The 9,142-nt window shown below is 32.3% G+C and overlaps 1 protein-coding gene across 1 annotated transcript in view; it reads right to left on the minus strand.

Moving 5' to 3' along the window:
- The window catches only part of LOC126738200 (uncharacterized), a 112,534-nt gene extending 105,551 nt beyond the window's left edge, over positions 1 to 6,983 (minus strand). The window contains exon 1 of the mRNA XM_050443409.1: positions 6,662 to 6,983. The gene's annotated coding sequence lies outside the window, so the exon portion shown is untranslated. The remainder of the gene's footprint in view (positions 1 to 6,661) is intronic.
- Between the last annotated feature and the right edge of the window lie 2,159 nt (positions 6,984 to 9,142).

Genomic DNA, 9,142 nt, shown 5'->3' on the forward strand with positions numbered 1-9,142 from the left:
GCTGTATTGGCCAGATTTACTATTGATATTTTAAACAAAAATAATTTTCGTAAATTTTTGGCTGAAAAATTTTTTGAAGTTCAAGAATCTATGCCTAACAGCTGCCTGGGGTCTTATCTCTGATGACATCGATGGTGAGTTTTCTAGATTTGTAAAGACCTTGTCAAGTATTAAGTCCCTTGTTAAGCGAATAAGTCCTTTCCTTATAGACTCATCAGAATTAAGCATCATAAACCCTAGTCCATGCATTAATGATGCTATGTTCTCCTTTTCTAACAGTGTTTACTCCAGTATAAATAATCATCATTCAACAGCAACTATTTTCTGTAATTTCTCCAAGGCTTTTGATTGTGTAAACCATCTTGATGAACAAATTACAGCACTATGGGTTCAGAGGAACGCCTCTCGAATGGTTTAAGTCCTATCTTAGCTACAGAAGTCAGCTTGTAAAGGTTGATAGGACCATGTCTTCTAGCAGACCAATAGAATGTGGGGTACCTCAAGGTTCAGTTCTGGGCCCAATTCTGTTTCTGCTGTTTATTAATGATATGGCCCATTTGAACATTAGCGGCAAAATCTGTCTCTTTGCCGATGATACTAGCTTTACATGGAGCAATACGGATGTTACGGCACTTCATGCAACTATTGCTAAAGACCTTATCATCAGTAAATCGTGATGCGATTCGAATCTTCTCTGCTTAAACGTCTCAAAAACTGAAGTCTTATCTTATAAAGGTACTATCTAACCCTTGGACGTTGTTGAATCTGTGAAATTTTTGAGACTTATTGTTGACAGCTCTTTGAAGTGGCAATTACATATCGATGTTTTACCTAAAAAATTAAGTTCAGCTTGTTTTGCCATAAGATCAGTTTCCATGGAATTAAATCTTTCGTCATCAAGAACAGTGTATTATGCCCTTTTTGAGTCCCATCTTCGTTACGCCCTTCCATTCTGGGGCACATGCTGTGTAACTCAGTTTGAGCGCATTTTTAAACTACAAAAGAGAGCGGTTCGCTATTTACTAGGACTTGATAGTCGAGCTCACTGCGAAGAAATGTTTAAAAGATTTAAAATATTAACTCTTCCATCTTTATTCATTCTTGAACCTATTTGCTTGGTTCGCAAGCATATATCAGAAATTCCTAATAGACCATCTCGTAATTATCCACTTCGAAACGCAGAGCATGATCTTTATGTGCCAATCTCAAGGTCAGAATTAATAAAAAGCTCTGTTCTTTACGGAGCTAAAAAATGCACAATCATCTGCCTTTGGAAATTAAATCATTGAAATTTTTTCCTCGATTTCGCAATGCTTTGAAATCATATTTACTGGAGAGAGCTTTATATGCAGTAGATGATTTTTTTTTGTATTAATTTTTGAGTATCATGCACGCACTGGCTAATTATTAAATTTTTTACGATTTTTTACGACAAAATATTGCTATTCTATAGCAATATTTTGTATTGCTAAATTTCTATAAAAGATATTTCTATAAAGATAAATTACTATTTTTATTTACTTTCCTATTTTCTTACTTTTTACATTTAGTATAAGAAATTTGACCAAGTACATTTATGTCTTTTGTACCCAGTTTTGTATATATTTATTTAGTACTTGTATTTTGGTTTCTATATTTGTGTGTTTTGCTTTTTATGTATAGCTTTGTCTACAGAATATTTAAGTTTTTTGACAATAAAGCATATTTGATTTGATTTGACATTCACAGGGGATTTGGTATAGGCAGTTTTTCTATACACATGAGTTTTGAAATTCAAAAAGCAATCAAAGTTCTAAAAACTGAATACTATACGCAGAAACAGGATGTGCGTAATCTCCCGAACGAAAAAAACACAATCAAAGTATCTGAGAGAACTCTGTCTAATACTGAGGAAAAGGTATTAAGCAAAGAGCTTAATTTCAAGAACTACTCTGAACAAACTAGTAAGGACACCACCTCCAGACAACAACTCCAACAACAACGTTGAAGAAGTTCTGAATAAAGGTGAATGTGAACTACTAACCAAAAATCCTACACCAACAGTAGAGGGAAGAATTTACAGCTTATCACTCTGACGCACTGCGGAACAAGACACCATATTTCTAAGGTCTTCCTAAAATATACAACAAAGAGATGCCTTTGCGACCTATTACCAGCTCTAGAGATCGGAACTTGCCCAACCCATGTTGAGCATTACCTATCCACTGCAAGGTAATACACACACATTTCGTCGAACTGCTTCAGGCTACAAACGTTCCACCTACCGATGTGCCCATTGGAAAATTCCTTAACACCATCAGGAAAAGACTCGAACAAGACGTAAAACTTGCAGAACGCACTGGAAGGAGTGAGACTTTTGAAAGTTTGTCTTCGCAGGTTCTACTTTTAATTTAGAGGTAGGTTTTACACACAGTATAAAGGACTTCCAATGAGCTCGCCGTGATCTTCAGTTATGGCCAACATATTTATGGAGTAGTTCAAGGAGCACGATACAAAGACAGCTTAATCTAAGCCGAAGGTGTGGCTTCGATATGTCGATGATACAATTATTATTTGGGACAAAAGCGATACAAAGCTAGTAAACTTTCTGGAACACATTAATAATATTAGGCCAAGTATCAAGTTTCGAATGGAGTTAAACTTAGTCAGCACTACCCTTCTTAGATGCTCTTGTAAATATTAACAATCGACAAGTAAGGACATTAGTACATTACAAACCAACTAATATGAATACAACAGGAAATTATTAAAAATCATTCTATATTGTTTTAGTACTTTTACACCATCTCTCGTATGCCGGTTATAGTGTGTGTGGGCTAATAACACTGACCTCTGATTGGCCGCAAGCCACCGTTACCATGGAAAACATGGCGGACAAGTTCGAATACGAGGGGCAATCGTTAGCTAGTCATTGTTTAATTATTCTTGTCACATAGTATCAATGAATTGATACAGGTTTTGACATGTTTCGCGAATGAGAACTGCTAAGGTCAGAAAAATTCCGATTTCGGATTAAATGATTTTATGTATTAAAAAAATTGAACAGGTTAGAAAATGTTACCAAATGACTTTCCGCAGTATCCAAAAGAGCCTTTTGGATATTGTGGAGAATGGAATTTTGGAATATTGAGAAAAACAGTTTTTTAATCAATTAATTGCGACTAAACCTATTGAGGGTACACAAAAAACATTAACGTATTTATTTTCGTAAAAGGGTGAAAATACTTCTTTATTCCTTATGATAATCATTAATTAGGCTACTTAGAAGAAATCAATTATAGATAGTAGAAATAAACTGCATGTCTGAAGGCTGACTTAGAACGCCTTTAACTGACTAAAAGGAAATCTCAGTTTTAAACCTTGTAAAGGACTGAGGTATGATTTCTTTTATTTGTCTGGACGAAATTAATAAAGGCACAGAAATTTTTTTTAAAGGAAATTTAATCCCAGAAAAAATCCTTTTAATTGCTTGGAATATTAACTCTATGCCTAAAAAAATAACTTTTAATACTCTTCTAATAATTGCCTATAAAAGCCTGAAAATGTTAAAATAAAATCGAACTGCCCGAAAATCCTAAAAATGGTTTTAGAACTTAATAAAAGGAACAAGGTTAATTGACTCGAAAATGGCTAAACCACCTAAAGATGTCTTCAACATCCTGGAATTTTTTTTTAAGTCTTTAAGAGTTTGAATGCAATAATCTGTAAAAATGGAATAAAAATATATTTAGTTGCTTAAAAATGAGTCAAAATATTAATGTCCTAATTGCTTTAACTGCTTGAAAATAAGCTCCAAACGCCTATAAATAACTAGTCTGGAAATTCTAACCAGAAACACTAATGGCCCATCACTAGCCCTTTTGCTGATTCCCAAGGATTGAAATACGTAAGGAAGTTTATAAGGAATAATTAAGGACTTTATAAGTATTTTTATTTTAATGTAGTGTCTATCATGGAATTGCTAAGTTATAGTGTTGTTATTTTTTCTACATGCGGTTTTTAGCGCAACATATTTTTTTTTGTTATTTAGATTGAAATTATTCATTTGAGGCTAAGTTTTAGGCTAGACATCGCCTTCTTGGAGTATTATTGTGACCCAGTTATAAAATTTTATAATGTTTAATTTGATTTAATAAAAGACGGTTATTATTATTATTATTATTATTATTAACTGCCTATAGAACGGACCAAAAAGAAAGTGAAAAATAGCATTTTGTTTGTTCTTAATATTAATGATCTGTTCGAAGATTTTAGATATGAATGTATTGTACATACTTAACTAAACACTCAACTCGCTTTTTACCAAAAAAATTGAATTTTAGCTATACAGGGTGTCCGCTAATTAATGGTACATGAAAAAACCACAGACTCCTGCTGTAAAAATATTACGATTTAACTATATTTACCTATATCCAAAAGTTGATATTAACTGAGATACAGGGTATTAAACTTAAAACTTTTTTTTTGTTTTTCCCCAATAACTTAAACAAAAGTTAACTTTTTTTCACAAAAATTTGTAGTTAGGGGTTTTTTAGGTCGAGAAATTAATTTTTTTAACAAATTGAGTGTACAATGTAGGTGGCGCTGTCTGCGACATTTTTTTCTCTTTCATAAGGTCATAACTTTTTTGTGCTTAACTGTATTTAAGATTTTATTAAAAATAATACTTTTTTCATATTTTTTACGTAAAAAAGGTATACTACTTTCGGGTCGCTCGAAAGTATTATTTTCAATAAAAACTTAAATACAATTAAGCACAAAAAAGTTATGACCTTATGAAAGAGAAAAAGATGTCGCAGACAGCGCCCCCTACATTGTACACTCAATTTGTTAAAAAAAATGAATTTCTCGACCTAAAAAACCCCTAACTACAAATTTTTGTGAAAAAAAGTTAACTTTTGTTAAAGTTATTGGGGAAAAACAAAAAAAAAGTTTTAAGTTTAACACCCTGTATCTCAGTTAATATCAACTTTTGGATATAGTTAAATCGTAATATTTTTACATCAGGAGTCTGTGGTTTTTCCATGTACCATTAATTAGCGGACACCCTGTATACAAAAAAATGTTCTTGTTTTAAAAAATGTTTAACCATTTTTCAGAAAATATAAGTTTAATGTCTACATCAGTATCAAAAAAGTGGACTAAAAACAGATTATTTATTAAGTAATTTTTTATATTCATTCAAGGAGTTTTTTCAAGGATCTGTGGCAGTGTAGTTTCACTAGTTTAATTATCTGTTATTTTTTGTTATATTAACATTTTGAAATATAATAAGTGGACTTAAACCTTTATAAAGGCAAGAACACCAATGAATAAGATAACTACAAAACTGCCTGAAAAATTAAAAGAGATATGTATATTAAAGACACGAAAAAAAATTAACGGTCTGCAAAAAATATATTAAACCTAAAAAAAATAATTTTAAATTTTAATAAATAATTAGTAAGAACAAAAATATTTAAATGCCTCAAAATATGCCTGGACGAGTAAAGTAAATAACGGCTTTAAACTAATGTAAATCGTGTTGTTTTTCTTATTACACTTGTTTATTAATTAAGTCGTTTTGTCTGTTTTTCATTTTCTTCTTGTTGTTACTCTGCTGATTAAATTCTATCATTTTCCTTTCCTCTCATTATTTTTTGTAAGTTGCATGCATAATTTTCCTTGTTCTCTCGCTTTATTTTTCCTGTTTCTATCCTTCTTCCTCTTAATGTAGTATTCTGTTTTTTGTTCACTTTACTCCTCTTTTAATTTTTTTTTATTTGGTATATATTTCGATTTAGGAATTTAACTGCTTTAAATAGGAAAAAATGCCTTAAATTGTACCTGGACGAGTGAACCAAATGAAGGCTTTAAACGCTAAAGAAATTATTAAATGGTGCTAACTGTCTGAAAAAAAATCTACAAAAGGTCCTAATACTCCTTTATTCTCTGTAATTAATACTTCCGGTGTCTAATAAAATGTAAATTTAATTCCATAAATATCCAAAAAAAGGCCATTGAGTTGCCTGGAAAGGATCAAAAATGAAATAAACTACTTGAAAGAAATAAATGGTTGTAAATTCTTGTTCTTGTGATTTTTTATTTAAAAGACTTTACATAAATTGCCATCAACCCATTCCTCAAATTCAAAAAAGTAGTCCACTTTTCTCTAAGAGACCTCTTAATAATAAAAGTTGGGAGATTGGAGAGATACAAAGTCAATGGTCTCAGATTATGATTTCTTTTTTCTTAAATATTACACGTGTTTTGCCCTAAGGCATCATCAGATCAAACAATTTAGTATAAAAAACAACAATGCATAGACATGAATTACAATTTTAAGATACGACTTACCGGTAAAACTATTAGTTTAACACCACAAACATTTAAGTTAAAATAAAAAATAAATATATAAAAAATATTGCTGACGTTCACATTATATACGGTTTAAAAATTAAATTAAATAAAAGTAAATAAAACAAGCAGAATTCTGCTTGTAATGTAAATGTCAGCAATAATATTTTTCATTTAAAAAAAAAACTATAATCTGAGACCATTGACTTTGTGTACCTCCAATCTCTGGATTTTTAACTTATTCTTTAACAAAATTGTGGAAGAATACTTTAAAAAGGCAAATAAAACAATAAATCTATGCATAACTTAATCGACTTCAACTCACCTTTTCCTTTCAATTATCCGGAAACGGTCCAATAAACCAACCCTAACACCACATAATCCTGTCCCAAAAAGTCACCACTCCGGAAACAAATATGTCAACACAAAAACAAATTAAAAAATTATGAAAACGCGCGTTTTTTAATATATATTATGTTTTTTTTTACGGTAAAGCGGCAAAAGCGCGTTCGCTTAACCGGAATCGAGTGACTGAAAGCGCGAAACCCCCGGAGCACCGGAATATGAACTTTTTATCGTCTCGTAGTCACCGTATGTACGGTCGAACGAATAATGAATGCTGGTGTTCACTGTTCAGTGTTCAGCTTGGCTTGAGAGATTCACCTGACAACTTTGAGCCTAAAAGCGAATATGCGCGGTCGACCATCGAGGTATGATTGATGGAAATTTGAAAAAATGCATCAATAAGTACCATTGATTTCAGTTTTGTTCAGGACACTTATTTGATGACATGTTCAATGGAAAACTTCTACTGGAAAGCCGCTTTTGAAAGTTACTAACCCTTTCATATCATAATTAGTGACCTCCGAAAAATGAGTATTTTACCCGAATTATTTAAGATTTATCAAGAACTATTGTGTTTCCAAATGTATAAATTTCTTATCGAAAATTAGATTTGACGTATTACGTAGCCTGGCTTTAGTACTGATCAATATTCGTATTGATAATTAATCATTTGAAGAAGTTCCAGATTTCAAATCTAATAGTCTGTTGCAAATCATATAGTATTCTGCATAAGTATAGCAACAAGCGATGTTTTCAAAAATATTATTTGCTCCTTTATTTATTTCATATTATTTCTTTACTTTTAAGTACACGCCTCGGTATTATTTATAAATATACCTAGATATCATAAGAATGCCAATGCAGAGTAAGGAACTTCATGTTTGTTTATTTAGACAATGTGCATAAATATAGCAACATTCTTGTTTCGCATTTATTTTATCAGTTAAATATCGATTTACCTGCTGTAAAGTTGTTATTTTTGAATCTCAGAATTAACTTAAAATGGGTCGCTCAAAAACCGTCTCTGGTGATGTAAGAAAAATTATTGTGGAGCATTACGAAAATGGTGCTAGGCAGAGTGACATTGTAAGAACCTTACGGCTTCACAGGTCAATCGTATTCAGAGTTTGCAAAAAATTTCGCCTTACTGGAACAGCTGCACCGGCGCCCATTCCTGGTAGACCCAGAAAAACAAATTTGAGGATGGATAGGCAGCTGCTACGAATTTCCAAAGAAAATCCTTGTTTGTCTTCTTCCCAAAGGAGTAAACCTCAGTTCCAGTACCGTAAGGAGAATATTACTTGATGCCAACTTACCTGCTCGTCGCCCCGCCAAAAAATCGTTACTCTCAAAGAAGAACGTCAAGGCTCGTTTTCACTTTGCCCAATCTCATGTCCACTGGTCTGTAGCTGATTGGAAGAACGTCGTATTTAGTGATAAATCTAAATATAATTTATTCAGGACTGATGGAGTGATGTACGTCAGACGCCCCAGTGAACAAATATTAAACAAAAAGTAAATTTGCCCCACAGTTAAACATGGAGGGGGAAATATTCTTGTATGGGGATGTTTCTCGGCTCGTGGCATGGGACCCACAGTAAGAACAGTGGGCAAAATGGATCGTTTCATGTACAAAGACATTTTGCAAACACATTTAGTGCCATATATGGATGAAGTCATGCCGGTAACAGCCATATTTCAGCATGACAACGATCCAAAACATGTTAAAAAACTGGCTCAGTGGTCAAAGATTGTCCAACGATGAAGAAGTGATGTCTGCAGTTAATGTCTATTTTGAGGCGCAATACAGTTTTTACTATAAAAAGGGTATCGAACTTATAAAACATCGCTGGGAAAAGTGTATAGAGCTGAAAGGAGATTATGTTGAAAAATAAATACATTTTTTCCCAAAATTTTCGTGTTTTGTTTCTTGGGTCGGGTACTTCTGGGATCACTCTCGTATTCCTTTTTGACTTCTGGGAGCTTTCAGTTAAATTCTAGCTACCCATTATGAATCGTATGTAAGATGTTTCATTTATTTTGATCGGAAAAGTACTTAATCTTTAATATTCCTTTTCTTATAAATAATTTAGACCTTTGAATAGAGCTGAATAATTCAGCATATCCAAAACATCCAGGTATTTACATTTGGCATTTGGGGGAACTTCAGTAATGTTATACTAATAATAATTCGGATATAAATTAGGCCTTAATCTAAACACAGAATGCGCTGTTAAAGTTTAGTTACGCTAAAGAGTATAGGTTTTTCTCTATTCGTCTATTGTTCTTTTCTATTATTCTTATTATTTCAATTTTCCTTTTCGTTATACAGGGTGATTCAAAATTGAGTGCAAAGATTTCAAGGGCGTATTTACCAGCCAAAAATAAAAAACCTTTTTTCATATAAACTTATGTCCTAACTTGCCTGGGTTTTTTAGATACAGGCTGTAAAAGTTTTTTA

The sequence above is a fragment of the Anthonomus grandis genome, chromosome 7 (assembly GCF_022605725.1).
Source record: "Anthonomus grandis grandis chromosome 7, icAntGran1.3, whole genome shotgun sequence".
NCBI classification, from domain to species: Eukaryota; Metazoa; Arthropoda; class Insecta; order Coleoptera; family Curculionidae; genus Anthonomus; species Anthonomus grandis.